Source organism: Protopterus annectens, chromosome 5.part0 (genome assembly GCF_019279795.1).
Source record: "Protopterus annectens isolate FY-2018-M chromosome 5.part0, PAN1.0, whole genome shotgun sequence".
Lineage (NCBI taxonomy): Eukaryota > Metazoa > Chordata > Ceratodontiformes > Protopteridae > Protopterus > Protopterus annectens.
The window spans coordinates 448,300,352-448,317,985 of NC_056735.1; positions in this window are offsets into that span (position 1 = coordinate 448,300,352).

Here is a 17,634-nt window from a genome sequence, read left to right on the forward strand (position 1 = left end):
AAACATGCTGAAATCCCCGCTAATACTAGCTTTATGTGAGGTTTAGAAAAGGCAACAAAATAAGACCTTGATTTCAGTGCACATGAATTTAGCACCTATGCATATGTTTGTGGTTATATCATCACATTTATTTGTTTTTTCTTAAACTGGTATTTTATACCTTCATTGTTCATATGGTGCATGCATTCTTTACATGAGTTGGGTGCATGTGTTTATATTAGTGTGCCACAGGTACCTTTACACTATCTGCCTATGTTATGTACTCCAGTCAGACATGAGTTTTTTCTGGTACAGGTTGATGGCCAGGTTCTAACTTTGGAGACTGGCTTCCGCATGTAATGTCTCATACTGTTCTGGTACTAGTTGATGCACTGTAGATGAGATTTATGCATCTGTGTCCACTCCAGTTTTACTATCCAAGTAGTATATTCTTTGCTGTAAACCCTCACTATATATGGATGTGTCATCCACCACACCTGTGTAGCAACTTAACATCATGTATGTCATGCTAATGTACACTTGCATTGCATGTCTGCATTCCTAATTGTCCTCTTCAGAACTGCTCCTTTGCTATTTTAATTATTCCATAACTGTCAATCTGCTTTGCCTTTCCATTCATTTAATTGTGTCATTTATATACTCTTTTACCAATTATTTCTGCATGCTACCTGCTCTAAAGCATAAAACTGGTCTTAGGTTCATAGGTTCATAGGTGTGTACTAAGATAATGGACCTGGAGCCTTTACAAGCCTAGCCCATAGAATTACCATGACATTGGTCCCAGTGTCTCTGTCGAGTTTAGCCACTGGAGTTATCCCCAGGGTGAATTTTCTATTTCCTATCCACTCATCAAGATTTCTCTTAAAGAGGACCAGTGAGGTACTCTGCTTGACATGTGTGGGAAGTTTATTCCAGAGTATGGGCAGTCTCTGGATTATGAACCTATCTCACCAGCATGTTTTGTTTATTGTGGTAATGAGGTTGAGGTCTGTGGAGCGTGTAGTATGGAGGGATTGGGATTTCTTTAGATGTAGCATTTCTAACAGAGCTAGGTCAGGCATCACTTTGTAAGTCAAGCAGAGATCGCCTATACGTAGGCGATATGAGACAGAGAATAGTTGGAGTTTTTTTGAGTCTGTCCATATAGGACAAGTGTTTAAGGCCTAGGATCCTACTTGTTAGGTACTTTTGTGGCCTCTCCAGTTGTTGCAGGTGTCTAGTGAGGTACATGCCAAATGAAGGGGGGGCAATCGATGATTGGCCTAATGAGGGAAGAGTAGAGGGAGACAATGACCTCTTTCTCCTGGATGCAAAACCCTTAGTAATGAGATGTGCCACACAGAATGGCTTTCTGACTGCAGTGGCAATGTGGTGGTCAAAAGAGAGGTTGCTGTCAACCTGTGTTCCCATATCTCTTATAACACCTTCTGTATTCAGTGGACTACCGTCAATGTGGTAATTCAAGGGAACTTGATTTTTCCCAAGGGGGATGACGACACATTTTTTGGCATTGAGCTTAAGGCCATAAATCTGACACCAGTTGGTCTCAGTGAGGCCTTTCTTTAGGATGTCAACATCACATGAGGAGTTAATAATAGCTCCCAACTTACAATCGTCTATGAACTTTGTCAGCCGGAGTCCCTTCATGTTGGCCTGGACTTCAGAGAAGTAGATACCAAACAGGAGAGGACCCAGGACCAAACCCTGTGGGACTCCACTTGTGACTGGTCTGCAGTCCGACTTGGAGTCAGCTACTTTCACACTGTGGGCTCTATCTGTGAGCCAGTTTGCAAACCACCTAGTGATATAGGGGTTGATGCCTAACTTAGTGAGTTTTCCTATGATTCCTGAGTGGGGAATGGTATCAAAGGCCTTGGCCAGATCAAGGTAGGCTGTATGAACCACCTTGGCTTCATCCATCGCTCTGGTGACTGACTCAAAGAAGTCAACCAAGTTGAGCAGGCATGATCTACCCTTCACAAAACCAAACTGTGTAGGATCCAGAGTTTGGAAATTACCTATATCCTTGTTTATTAGGTGCATGATGATGCATTCAGACTCATCAGGCTAATGGGGCAATAGTTCTCTAGTATGTGCTTTCCACAATGGCTACATATATCTGTGCACTAATCATGTATTACTGAGCTTAAAATCTGTTTTTATCCATGCACCTTTTGTATTCTTTGTTTATTTATTTATTTATTTTTTTTGTACATGCTCACAAATATTTGTATGTGTATAGTACTGTCCGTGCTGTTGCCTTTGAGGAATTCTGCTTAGGCTCAGCAAGGCACCATTATGATGCTGCGCCTTAGAATGCAATGTGAACTACTGAGTAACTGTAGCAAAAGACAAGGATGAAAGGCTTGTTGATGGTTGGATTATGGGGAGAGTATGAACAGATTCCAGCTTTATCTTAGAAAAGGATAGAGTCAGTTTTGCTTTTGATGGAAAAACAATTCTGAAAACTGAGCTAAAAAAGAAGAGGAAGGAGTTGTTATAGAAGCAGAAGAAAATCACTCAAATAGTAATCACAGAAAGAAAATGAGCGTGGAACATGGTACAGCAATAAAACAAACAAAGGTAAAATGAAACATACCTAAATAGAATTGTTATGCAATACAAGTGGTATAGAAAGGAAAATGGGGAGCAGTAATGCAAGATGTAAAGGAGCACCATTACAATGTTACTGCATTATCAACAGCCATTGACCTCATAAGAGATCAGCAGCAGCCAACTTCCAAAACAGTACGTGCAGTAGACCTTCACCACTTAGCATCAATTCTGTTTTTGAAATAGCAGTACATTCTCTAATTGTCTTATTTCCAAAAGCAGTTTGTCCTATCTCCTACCCACCCTCACTTTAAACAGTTATCTGTCTTTTTATGCATTTTCTCCTCTACCACCAGGGTATTATTATTATTTCAGGTATTGGATGGGTAAAAAGTAATCTCCAGTGTACATTGTACAATGTCTTTCTTCATACTTTTATATCCCCAAATTAGGTCACCTATAAACAGCCTATAAATTATTTGGTCTGTTCTTATAACTGACTCCATTTCAGTCCCTAACATGTCCAGTAAACTACTTCTGTACTTTCTCCAATTTAATTGCATCCTTTCTGCTATATGTACAAAAGGGATTCATGTCATTCAATCGAATGCCCTGAATATCAAGTCGCATGACACTGACATCCAAACATTGAAGCAAAAAACAGAAAAAAAAACAAAGCCATTTTTCATGAGGGAGATTGTCCTCCACACTCCTGTTAATTATATATATCAATTCCAAGATTGCACTACAATAGGGAAAGGGGCAAGTCCCAGATATCTGCCCTACCTCAATCGCACTCTACAGGCTTGCAACACATACGTTCTTGTAAAAGCACATCAAGGAAAACATACATAATTAGCACTTCAACAGTTTTACTTTTATAGCAGTAACTTTTTTTTTAGCATTGTTCCTATATATTACACAAAGGGGTTCATCCTGTTTCAAACTCTGTATCAACCAGTTAACTAATAAATTATCAATGGTGCAACAGTTACCATGTCTGATATATGTACTCTATCAGAAATTAGAACAACATCTAACATTTTATTAGTTCATATTGGCATTTTTGCTTTCTAAGTTAGTGCTGTGGGTAATAAATTCAGAGTATAATATGATCTACCTTTACTTTCCTGTCATATTTATTCAGTTTATAGTAGGTGAATTCAAGTCTCCTTCCAGAACAGTATAAGACCCTCTTGCATACTTCTGTAATTGTTTAACAAAACCCTTATCTTCATGAGCTGACTGCACATGACTATCTACAACATTTTTGCTTTAATCCAGTAATTAAAATCCAAATGGGAATTTATTTTTCTGTCATGTAAACAGAGACACCTCCTTGTTTTTTTCCACACATTATGATAACCTATACATTTCTTTCAAAAGTTCAACTGTCATATGGTCGACGCCATATGATCGAATTTTTGAAAGTTTGAACATTTTAACAGCGATCTCTATACAGAGTAGAATGGGAAGATTTCCCTTTTCTGCACTATAGTGCAATCTCGGAGTTGGTATATTTAAAGATCGGGGGTGTGGGGGATGCAGCCCCACATGTGGGGGGAGCAGGGAGGATTGTCCCCCCCCCTTCTTAAAATGTTCAGGTAAGTTATTTGTGTAGTTTATTTCTTTTTATTAGAATTTTGAACTTTTAAAAGTTTGATCATATGGTGTTGACTATATGACACTCGAACTTTTGAAAGTTTGATTATCTAATATAGACCCCCTCCCCAAACTAGATTTCTGTTATAATTCTCACATCTGCAGTTTCCTTGTGCAATAATCATTATAGTGCTGCAATTTTATTATTCAAGCTGCTTTCATGACCTATTATAACCTTCATCTTGCCATCTCTGTTGGCACATGTATCTCTTCTTAGACTATTAATACCTGTGCTTCTAAAAAGATTGTCTATATTTCTTTAATTTGTAGCTTAGCATTATATTAGCTGCATGACTTAAATGATACTGATCCTTGGCAAAGTATTCCTTTATTCCAATCGTATATTCCCGAATGTAAGTGATAATTATTTGTGTCCTGTGTTTTTCTTTTTATTTTACTGTTGACTTGACTGTTCCCAAGAGTACTTCATCATAACATAGTGCTGTTATAATATTCTCGAATAATGCCTTTACTTTGTGTCTTGACAGTATTCAATAATTAAATTGACTTCTTTCATTACATTTTCCAACTTAATTGTGCCAATAATAACATTATAGCCTTCATAAAGCACTACACTAGAATATTTATGATTTCTGTTTACTAATATACATAATCCTTAAATCATATCTGACATCTTAGAGCCAGTTAGTGAGGATATATCTACTCCATTTGTATTAGTGCTTGGCAAATAATCCCTTATACATTTTAACATTGAGTCACCAAATTATTAAAACTTGCCCTCATGCTACATTCTCTGTCTAGTGACTTTTTTCTGTCCCTGTTTGATTTAATTCCCTATCATTTTGTTCCCTTTTTGTCTCCCTAATTATCATCTTTGCATTTTTCCCATCATTAGCACTGTCATATCAGTTATTCAATCCAATTTTGCATTTATATTATTTCTTTACATCTTTAGTAACTGCTGATTGAAATGAAACAAAACCTGTTCTACTTTGAGCTAATTGTTTTGATTTGGCTATAAACTAATTACTTGCTCTTATAATTTGACCTGAAGGTAGGAAAGATGTCTACATCTGTGAAAATAAGAAAGCATTTTCGAGAATTTAAAACTGAAGCAAATGTTAATTCCTGACTGAAAAATAAATATAGACTTTTAACAGATGACAGAACATGATGACTCTAATCATTAAATTTGGCAACATACAGGGCATAGTAAATCTTTAGTTAAAATTAGATGTAGTCCAGACTGATATAATGTTAGAGTTTGCTGTATGTTGTTACTCAAATTAGAACTTTTATTTTAAATTTCTTGCTTGGATATTTACTTATCTTTTTAGTAAATTTATGGAAAAACGTGAAATTTTAAATAAAAGTTGTTCATTTGATACTATTAGAATTTATCACAGTTTGAAAGTGAAACTAACTCTGCTATGCACAAATCTTCAGTCCTCAAATCCTACTGTACCTTAAATAAGCCTCTCTAGATTAAGAATATTACATTATATGGGACTGTCTCCAAAAGAACATATGTGCAGAAACAAAACAGAAGCATAGAGAAAATCCTGCCTTGGATAAGAGAGAAAGAGAGAGGTTATTAATTGAGTAAGGGCTGGATTTTCCTGCTCGAACATGCACAGACAAACAGAACAGCCTGTAAGATCTTTTAAAACATCCTGTTATGATGTTCAAAGCTAGTCCAGATAGGAAACATTATAGCCTTAGTTAAAAATTAGTTACAGTGTAAACTAGCTGATAGAATTTGCTGTATGTTTTCTGCCTGCTTAGTTTTTTAATTATTATTATTATTATGCATTTTGTATTCAAAATTATTCCTTTTTCTATATTTATTTTTCATACAGATTGCTTTATATTATTCATTTCAAGTATATAACTTTATTATTCAAGTTATATACTTTTGGATGGTGATTTACCAATTACTAGCTTATTTGTTAGCTTACGGGTATGTATACTGTATCTGCTGTACTTGACCACTGTAGATATTTATCTATCAGTGACTCTCGCATAAATAATATCATTCCAATATTTTCTGGATTACCCGAAAACAGTTATTTGTGTTCTTGGTTTTGCCAGTGTAGTCTGGCCAATGACAACTTTACCAAAAATTGGAGGGAGGAGGTATTGGTAGTGAATAGTTGCCAGTTATCCCCTATATGGAAAATTGTATGCATGTGCATTTCTCAATTACTGTGTGTGTGTGTGTGTGTGTGTGTGTGTGTGTGTGTGTGTGTGTGTGTGTGTGTGTGTGTGTGTGTGTGTGTGTGCGTGCGTGTGCGTGTGTGCGTGCGTGTGTGTGTGTGTGTGTGTGTGTGTGTGTGTGTAAACATGTACATGCATGCAAAATAATTTTGGACAAGTTTAAATTGTTGTTGATTTAATTGCATTAGAAGATACCAGGATCATTCTGATGTAGACAATCCTGGAGAGACAGGGGTATATTTTTATCTGCCTTCTTGAAGTATAAAGCTTATTTGAGTCTGACATGTTTTGGTTATTACCAAAGGCAGCAGAGTGTACTTACCATACTGTCGTAAACCAGCTGTCTATAAACTAATTTGTTTCCTGCACTCTGGCTGTTGAATGCTTATTATATGAGACACTGGGTGGGATTTATATGCCCGCTTGTCACATATACATTATTCACATTACTGATTCAAAATAATTTATTACAGTCTTTCTGCATTCAGCTTGATTCCCATAAAAAAAATAAAGAACAATTAATATTTTAAGTTAGAACAGTTTCCAACTTTCTTGGGGATCGCTTGAAGCAGGCCTGGGCATCCTCAAAGACATCAGCCTCAATATTTGAAGAAAAATAAAATACAGCATGTGACCATGCAACCCTTATCAAAAGTACAAAATAAAACGCAAATAAGGCTCTCATAGTGCTGAACTGACCACTAGGGACTACAAGGCAAGACAAGCCAATCAGTAATAATGATTCAGAGTTCATTCCACATAAGGAAGGTCTCTAACAACCACAAGGAGTTAAGGAAGAAAAGTGTATTTTACAATAAAATAAAATAAATACAGTTAAGCACTTTCATCCTACATGTGCAGGACTTCATCAGAACCATTTTATAAATACCATTACCATAATTTGAATTGTAAGGAAAAATCACACGATCCCAATCAATTAAGTTAAAACCATTCCATTAAAAGTAGTATAGGAAATAAAAAAACAATCAGCTGTACTCACATAAAAATATGAAAGGAATTGATGAATACAGTAGTATATGTTTTCAAAGTTCATCACAAAATAAAATTACAAGAAAATGAGATAAAACCTTATTAAATATCTTAAAATACATAAAAAGTATGTGTGTGTGTGTGTGTGTGTGTGTGTGTGTGTGTGTGTGTGTGTGTGTGTATATATATATATATATATATATATATATATATATACATATATGCATATGTATATATATATATATATATATATATAGAGAGAGAGAGAGAGAGAGAGAGAGAGAGAGAGCACACATACACACACACACACACACATATATATATATATATATATATATATATATATATATATATATATATATATATATATATATATATATATATATACATATATATATATATATATATATATACGTCTAGTGCACAAGGTCAAATTCCCACAATCTCAAACTTAATATGAGATATATATATATATATATATATATATATATATATATATATATATATATATATATAAGATAATGCTAATAAAATCTCTAAAGTTGAGCAGCTCTGTATTTCAATACTGAGGCAATTGAGATGTGTTCATTTAGCTCCCTATCATTGGTGGCAATCAGTTTTAACTGCCATACCAACTCCCTCATTTCTGGTTTTGTTTCCCTCCTCTGATATCCACAGGCACAACTTCCATAATACCAAAAAGAAACTTCAAAAAATTTTCACATGTCTGAGCATGTGGTCATAATGAATTATTAGTATTGCCTTTATTAACACCATATACATGCTCATAAATCCTTTTACGGAAATGCATTTCAGTTTTAACTACACAGTAACAAAAGCATTTTTGGTAGATAGCTCTGTAAATGACACCCTTTATACCACAATTTCCATCACCCAAAGTTATCCTGAAGGAAGGGTTCCCTGCCACAACTTCTGTTCCCTCTAGGATATAACAACATCTGTAGCATGTGCCACACTTACTCACAGCCTTTTGTATTGTCTTTATAAAAATTGTGTGCTGACTCCAAAACAGCTGCTTAAGGTTTTTCCCCATTTTAAATACAAAGGAGGGTGATGTACCAAGAGTCTTAAAAATGCTATCATCAGCCTTAAAAATACTCCCGTTTTTGAGAACTATGCCCTTTATATTTTTCACAAGACGACTGCAAGTTATTACCAGGGAATGTAAAAAACTGCATGAAGATGTCTTTTTAACACTAAGGGACCCATAATTTGTCCTGAGAGATAGAGAACTACTTTGTCCTAATATTTATTTATTTATTTTATTTATTGACATTTGGTGACCGGGAAAGTCCAACTGGGTCAAAAACCTATTTTCAGTGGAGGCCCAGGGAGAAAAACTCCAATAATGTTTAATAATAACATTTGACATAGTAAAAGTATGACATATATATATAAAAGAAAACACATGTAGAATTGCAAAAAATGTTACACTAATCTGTACATGAGTTGCAATGGAGGTGCTGAAATAGCACTTACAGTAAGAGATGTGATCTGTTTAACAAAATATAAATAAAATACATATGTAAAAATATATTTGCTGGTAGATTACAAGCTAATTCAAGAATAAGTAATGTATAAACATTTGATAGTAATTGGAGAAGGTGAAGGTGGTTTATACTGAAGGACATGAATAGTGATAATGACTTAGAGGATTAGAGGAGAAAGTAAGAATAAGATGTTGGCTGTTTGAGATAAGAGTTAAGGAGTAGGTCAGCAGAAATGTAGGAGAAATGGGGGCAAGAGGGTTTTTTTAAGAGGAAGTGGGGGGTAGTGAGGGATGAGAAGTATGTACAAGGTAGTTGGAGATGAGTGAGTAAAAAGAAAAGGGGCATAGGTGGATGAGGGAATAAATGTTTAGGAGAAAGATGATGACTATGAAAGGTTAAGAGGGAGAGGTGTGGGTTATGTGTTTGTTTAGAGCATAGGCAGGTGTATGAGTTAAGAAGGTTTTTTTTAGTGTAATCTTGAATTTCTTGGAATTATCAATGCTAGTAATTTGATCTAATAAAGCATGTCATAGTTTAGCTATAGCATAAGAATACAGACACTGGTCAGCTCTTCTGTTAGATTTGCAGACACTTGTTAGATATATGTCTAATGAAGTGAAAGTTTTGGTTGGAATGTAGCTGTGCAGAATAGATTTTATGGTGGGACAAGAATCTGGTTTGCATATTATTTTATGAGCGGTAGATAGTTGCAGTCAAGATGGTGTGGGAATTCAAGTCAGTTTAGCTCTGTAAGAGCTTTGAAGTTGTGGGAGCAATATGATAAGCCTGTGGCAAGTTTGATGATCTTGTAGAAGCAGACATAAAATTTATTTTTTAGGGACAAGTGCAGATTGGTGACAATAGGGGCTCTGTATAATAGAGAGGGGATCAAGTAGGTATTGGCTAGCATTCATTTGGTGGAAGGATCCATGACGTTTTTGAGTCTGTAGAGTGTCCTAAGTTTGAAGTGTTTTTTTTTTTTTTTTTTTTTGTAATAGCATTGTGTATATGTTGTTTAAATGTGACTTTATTGTCTATGGTAATACCTAGCAGCTTAGCATGTGTTATAACTTCAATCTCTGTTTTGTTTTGGGAGTAAATTTTAAATTCAGAGGAGAATGTTTTGGGAGTAAAATGTAGAAGATTTGTTTTGTTGGGGTTAAGCAGTAATTGTGCTTCATTTAGCCAAGATTCTGTTGAAATAAAGGCATTTTGTTTTATTTTCAGATGATCTGCTATGTTGTTAAATGAGAAGAGGATGGAATCATCAGCATATTGGATTAACGTGCTATATAGGGAGGCAGTGTGTTGATTATTGATGAAGTTATTGAACAGAAGGGGCCCACATATGGACCCTTGAGGGTCTCCTGTTTTGTTATTCTGGTATTGTGATAGGTAGCCTTGCCATTTGACACATTGATGTCTATTGGTCAGATAGCTATTAAACCATTATTGGGAGGGTTGTGAACATCCTAGTAAATAGAGTTGCTTTAGATGTTTGTCATGTCAAAGGCCTTTGACAGATCTAGTAGTACTATGGAGGTAAACTCTCCAGAGTCTCTAGCTTTGTTTACTATATCAGTAAAGGAGATAAGGGCAGTTGTTGTGCTGTGTGCAGGCCTAAATCCATGTTCAGTAGGTGTAAGAAGGTTGTTATGGATATAGTAGTTTAGTAATTGCAAGTGTACACACTTTTCAAGTAGTTTTGATAGAGGGGATAATATAGAGATGGGTCTGTAGTTTGATAGTTCATTTGATTTACCCACTTTGTGAAGAGGGGATATTATAGATTGCTTCCAGAGGTTTGGAAGTTGGGATTTACTGATGGTTCATTTGCTAAGTATGCTGACACAATAAAAAATAGATTCAGCAGCAAGTTTTAAACATTCTGATGGAGATTGTCCAAGGAAAAAGAAGAAGATTTTAGTTTGAGAAGATGTTTACATATTAATGTAGTGGATACAGGTTGTACAGAGAAGAGAGGGGGTTGACTGTTAGGTGTTGATCTATTTTGGCAAGGGAGAGAAGAGGTTGTGTTGTTTTTAGTGGATGTTTGGGAGACGGACAAAATTATATTATCTGTGGAGTTACCATTTGTGACAGAATTAGACCCTGTAACTAATTTAGCTATGCTGTCTATAGATTCATAGGTTCATAGGTTGGTAGTAGGCTATCAGCCCAAGGGCCTATACAAGCCTAGCCATAACAATTCCCTGGCTATTTCTTCCCACAATATTTACTTCCCTGGACCCCTGTCTAGCAGGGCGACTGACATGACCCCCGGGGTGAGTTTCCTATCTCCCATCCAATCGTCAAGGTTCCTTTTGAAGAGGGACAAAGAGGCGCTCTGCTTGACATGTATAGGCAGTCTATTCCAGAGTCTGGGGAGTCTCTGGGTCAGGAATTTATCCCTACAGCATGTTTTGTTCATTGTGATGACAAGGTTTAGATCCCTGGAGTGTGTAGCTCTGAGGGATTGGGATTTCTTTAAATGTAGCATGTCCAACAGCTCTGGGTTTGACATGGCCTTGTATGTTAAGCAGAGATCGCCTGTGAGTAGACGATATGCAACAGAGTATAACTGGAGTTTTTTTAGATTGTAAGTATAGCACATCTGCTTTAGGCCTGTGATTCTTTTAGTGAGGCATTTCTGTGGCTTTTCCAGTTGTTGCAGATGTCTTGACAGGTACATACCAAATGGAGTGTTGTATTCTATAATGGGTCTAATGAGGGATGAGTACAGTGGGACAATGACCTCCTTTTTTCTGGATGAAAATCCCTTAGTGATGAGGTGTGCCACATAGAAGGATTTCCTGATTGCTGTGGCAATGTGGTTATTGAAGTTGAGACCACTGTCCACCTGTGTCCCTAAGTCTCTTATCAAACTTTCAGTGTTTAGTGTACTGCCACCTATGTGGTAATTCATCGGTAGATGTTTTTTTTCCCATAGGGGATAACTATGCATTTCTTGGCATTGATCTTAAGCCCATGGCTTTGGCACCAAGCATCTGCTTCTGTAAGGCCCTTTTGTAAAATATCCACATCATTTGGGGATTCAGTAATGGCTCCCAGTTTGCAGTCATCTGCAAACTTTGTTAGCCAGAGTCCCTTAGTGTTGGCCTGTACTTCAGAGAAGTAGATGCCAAACAAGAGCGGTCCCAGGACTGAACCCTGAGGTACTCCACTTGTCACCTGTCTGGAGCTGGATTTGGAGTCTGCTACTTTTACAGTGTGGGTTCTGTCAATAAGCCAGTTGGCAACCCAATGAGTGATGTAGGGATTAATGCCCAGCTTATTAAATTTATCTATGATTCCAGAGTGGGGGATGGTGTCGAAGGCCTTGGTGAGGTCCAGATAGGCTATGTGGACCACCTTACCCTCATCCATGGCTCTGGAGACTGATTCGAAGAAGTCAGTCAGGTCCAGGAGACAAGATCAGCCTTTCACAAACCCAAACTGGGTGGGGTCCTGTGTTTGAAGGTTGCCAATGTCTTTGTTCATAAGTTCCATGATAATATGTTCCATGGCCTTGCAGATCAGGCTAGCCAGACTGATGGGGCAGTAGTTCCCAGGATCCAAGGTGGATACCCCCTTGTGGAGTGGGCTAACTGAAGCTGTGCGCCACTCAGTGGGCATGGAGCTTGAGGTGAGGCTATGATTAAACATGACACTTAGGTGAGGCACCAGTGCATTTTGTAGTTCATGTAGTACACAGCCCGGAATGTCATCTGGTCCCATGAATGCTGTATTCTTAGCTTTGGAGAGTGCGTTTTTTACCTGTGTGGCCATTATGACCGGAATTTGGCAATCTTTCAGAATTGAGATGGGCCCTTTAGGGGGTGAGAGGGGGGTGAAGTTGGCACTTAATCAATCTGCAAGGATATTGGCAATATCCTTGGGATCAGTATATTTTATGCCATTCTGTTGTAACTCAGAGCAGATCTGAGCATTGCCATTTAGATTCATGACATAGCTATAGAATGCCTTGTGGTTGTCTTTGGAATCTTTGGCAATTTTATTTTCTTAACTAGCATTGGAGGATTTTATGAGGGATCTCAGGTTCTTACTGAGGCTGGTAAGGGAGTTTTTTGCATCCTGGGATTTTCCTCTTTTCTGCAACAGTTTCTTCCTTTTGTTGTAAAATTTGTTTATGGCAGGGGACCACCAAATTGGCTTTCTTTTTTTGGAGGAGAGCATCTTGGTTCTATTTGGGATGGCACAATTCATGCACGAGTGGATGTGCTCATACAATGCCTTAGTGTAGGATTCAGCAGTCGAGCTTTCAGTTCCCATCTGCATGGGCATCATGAAGTTTGTCACTTCTGACTTGAGTAGCATGAAGTTGGCTTTGGAGAAGTTTTTTACTGAGGTTTCCTTACTGGGGGGTGGGAGGGGATGTGGATGTTAAGGGTGATTACTTTATGGTCAGACCTGACCAACGAGGGAGTGACCATAGGTGTAGAGCATCGATTTCCCATGTTGGTAATGACCAGGTCTAGGATATTGGAGCCTCTGGTGAGACTATGGATTAGCTGATCCAGGGCATTGGAATTTATGAATTCCAATAACCGTAGGGCAAAGGTGTTGGTACATGAGTAGTTTTCCTAGTTAACGGCAGGCAAGGGAGCCCGCAGGATTTTTTGCAGGGGACATGCAAACCCAAGCCCAGCCCACACAGCCCCACCCCTCTGCTGCCCAACCCACTCAGCCCCACCCCCGCCCCTGCCCACGTAGCCATTCCAGTGTCCCAATACTTGGCTATTTTTCCCCATTTGTCATAGACACTGTTCAAATCTCTCAGTGTGCATACTGTTTTATGCTTTACTTCTACAATGATTACAGATATTTGGATTTCATTTACAACTTTTACTTCAAATTTTATAGCACAAACACTGATAGACATTTACTAAACCTAAACAAAGCAATAGTCTTACAATGAAAAGAGACTTAGCATTAAAACGTCTCTACCTTTGAAACCCACACTCACCGAAACAACATTGAAACCCGCATTCAAAGAAAATGCATCTGGCCAGTGGCAGGGTAAGTTTACCTTTGGGCTGTTTTCAAATCATAGACTCCTTGCACACATTTTAAGAACCATGCAAAAGTTATTTGATTCACCTTCCTGACTGTATTAATTATACTATATGATAATTGAATTAGATCACTTGTATAATACAGCACCACTTGTTAGAGTGTGTTTTAAATTTATAGTTCTGAACATTTTTCCTTTAAGCAATGAAACAAATCATATGAACCAATAATGACAACCTGCCCAATTCAGAACATTTCAACCATAAAGGGCCACTCTACTCAAACTTCTGTCATACAATCCACCAATATCAATCAATATGCAAAATCTTTGCAGAAGTAAAACTCATCTGAATAATTCCACATTAAAGAGATCTGAAACCAGTGAAGAGGTTGTTGCTAGAAAACAACTTTATATTTCATTGTTTCATCTACAAATTCACTGCCTGCTGCCCTTGAAAAATAAATTGCCTATGTTATATTAAAAAAAATGGTAAGCTGGTATATTGCAATAGGGAATGGGTGGCAAGTTGAAAAACAAGTTATAGTTATTAGGCATCTCATCCACAGGAGGACATACACCCCCTTAAAATACAAATCTACATGTTGTGGGAGTAGAACCTACAGCCCTCTGTATCAAGATGCAAGTATGCTACCTGCTGTGCTGCTTTAAAAATTCTATACCACAACAGTGATACTATTTGCTAAACAAAACAGTTGCACATTTTAAGCAGGCTTAGCATGAACAGCAGTAAAACTCTCTTCCCTTGAAGCTCACAATTCCTTGAAAATGCACTTGAAAATAAATTCCACCTGCTAACTCTAGGGCATTTCACTCTCTTTAATACACACCTCAACCTCTTAAGTGCAAGAAATCTGGACAAAGCCTAAAGTAAATAGGAGCAGATTATAAATATTGCTCTCATGAACTTAGAACATTGCTAGAATAACAGGATTTATGTTAGTATGCATTTTTTTAAAGGATATGACATCTAAAACTCAAATGTCTGTCATTATTTAGCAACTTCAATGCTTTTTATGAGGAATATGAGGCAAAATCTGAACATTCTCCAAAAACCTGGACAGCTGAGGGGTATGCTTCCTCCTTCTTATACATACATACAGACAAGCATACAAACCATACCTCTCAATCTGTTAACACAAGAAATCTGGACAAAGCCTGTTATAATGTTGGGGATAAAGGCCCAAAACTAGGGACACATTAGAAAGTTGATATAATAAAAGGATTTATGTTAGAATTAATTTTTCTGAATAACATGAAGTCTGAAACTGAAATGCATGTCATTATTTATTAACAACTATATTCAGATATAGTTGGTTGTCTCAGTACTCACCATGGCTTGCATTTTCTCCTCTCTTGAAAGGCCCACTCTGCTTAACTTGTGTATTATTTCCTCAGTCACTTCACCGTGGGTTGCAAGGCAGCTTCATCACTAGTGTGTGCACAAAATATAATGCCTTCAATGAGTCTTGCAAGAAATCATATGCAATCATCATGGCACAAAGGTTCTACTGAAGATGCTTTCAATTTTTCTTGTACGCGAACACGACAGAAGCCAGAAACAGCTGTTATTCCGCAGCTAGATGCAGCAGTAGCAAAACAAATTGCAAAGAACCAAAATAAATTGGAACCAATTGTATCTATCATTATTTACTGTGCAACCCATGACATTCCTCTCTGTGGAAAAGAAGGCTCAGGTGGAAATTTGTGTTACTTGTTAGATTTTCGTATTGAAGCTGGTGACACAATACTGAAACAGCACAGTGAAACAGCTGCAGGAAATGCTTGTTACATATCCCATAGGGTGCAAAATGAGCTGTTGGCAGAATACGAACATGTACTTCAAAAGGAGATTGTGCAGCAAACAGGGCAGTTGGATTTAGTGTATTGGCAGATGAAACTGCAGATATCTCAGACATTGAGCAGTTGTCATTGGGCATTTGGTTTGTTGATGATGATTGTATTCGAGAAGAGTCTGCGGTTTTTGTTCCCTTTGTTGTGAGAGATGCACAGTCTGTATCAAATGTCATTTTCAGTGAATGCATAAAGTGTGATCTAGACCTGGAAAAATTACTCAGACAGGCTATGACAGCTGCTCCATAATGGCAAGCATCCAGAATGGTGGTCAGGCAAAGATTTGTGAAAAGTATCCAAAAACAGCCTTTATCCACTGCGCTTCTCACAGACTAAACCTTGTAGTCAGTGATCTGAATGATGTTCCTGATATAAGTAGTGCTGTTGGTGTTATCAAGAAGATTATTATTTTTTTTTCGTGACAGTCCAAAATGATGAGCATTGGCACCGAATATACCTCTTCTGTGTGAGACATGATGGACTGAGAAATATAAATCCATTTGTGTGTTTAGTCAGAACTTTGAGAAAATATTTGACTGGCTGATCTTCAGAAGATCACTGCTGGTGAAACCAGACAAAATGCACATATGTTACTCAGCGCTTGCTCTTCGTGCACGTTTCTTATTTTTCTCTTCATTATTGCAAATTACTCATCAGTTCTTGAGCCTGTTGCCCAGATGTTTCAGTCTGTTCAACTTGATATAGTAGAGGCTCAACAACACATCAACAGACTCACTGAAATATTCAAGGAGCATGCCGAAGAACACTTTAGGAATGACATTCTCAGTAAGGCAAGATCCCTAGCAGATAAATTTAGTATTGAGTTAGTGTTGCCAAGGATTTGCAGTCGACACACCGAGCAAACACAGTAGGCGTGGATTTTGAGAGTTATTACAGAACAAGTATTTATATTCCCTATCTTGACTCATTAGTTTCTTCACTGACATCTTGCTTTTCCACCATTAACACTGCTCAGTTCAACTTATTTTATCTGCATCTTAAAACGATGCAAAACCTACAACGTGAAGAATTCTGAAAACGAATTGCCGTCAGTAACGAACTATATTATATTGCTACTATATCTGAATGATCGCTTCTTGTCTGATGCATTGACTTTGAAGTTATAAGACAACCTAAAGAATCCAATGGGCTACTACTAACTTTGTAGTCAATATCTTGCAGATCTTCTATCAATGATGTTACTGAACAAAAACAAACAAAAAAAAGTGTCAGGTATGGGATTAAAAAAAAACATTTTCTGATGTGTTTCAGCTACACTAATGATTAACATGTGCATCATGCTAACCTGGACAACAACAAAAAATAAATACATAAAACTAGTTGATTTTTGATTTTGTACATGTTTATGCAAAGAAAACTTAATACTGCAGTAAGCACCATTATACCTCTCAACTGAACAGATTTTCGCAGAATGTCCAGATTTTTGCCTCATATTTTTTGTGTTCTTCCTAAAATCTGTACTTTTCTGGCAAATAGCTGAGGATTGAAGTAATTAAATAATGATACACATTTGAGTTTAAGACTCCACATCCTTCAGAAATTTCATGCTAATGCAAAACCTATTATTCTATCAACTTTCTAAATGTGTAAGAGCAATATTTAAAATCTGTCCCTACTTGTTCCCCCATCATTTTAGGCTTTGTCCAGATTTTTTGCTCTAAGAGGTTGAGACTGAGGTATGAATCATGGATAGGAATATATGTTTTATGCACAGTCTTCACATTTTCCCTTAAAATGTCAATGAACCTCACATGAACTTGTTTATATTCTCCTGCTTTGACAATCTGGCTAGTGTTTTTTTTTAGTTTTTTC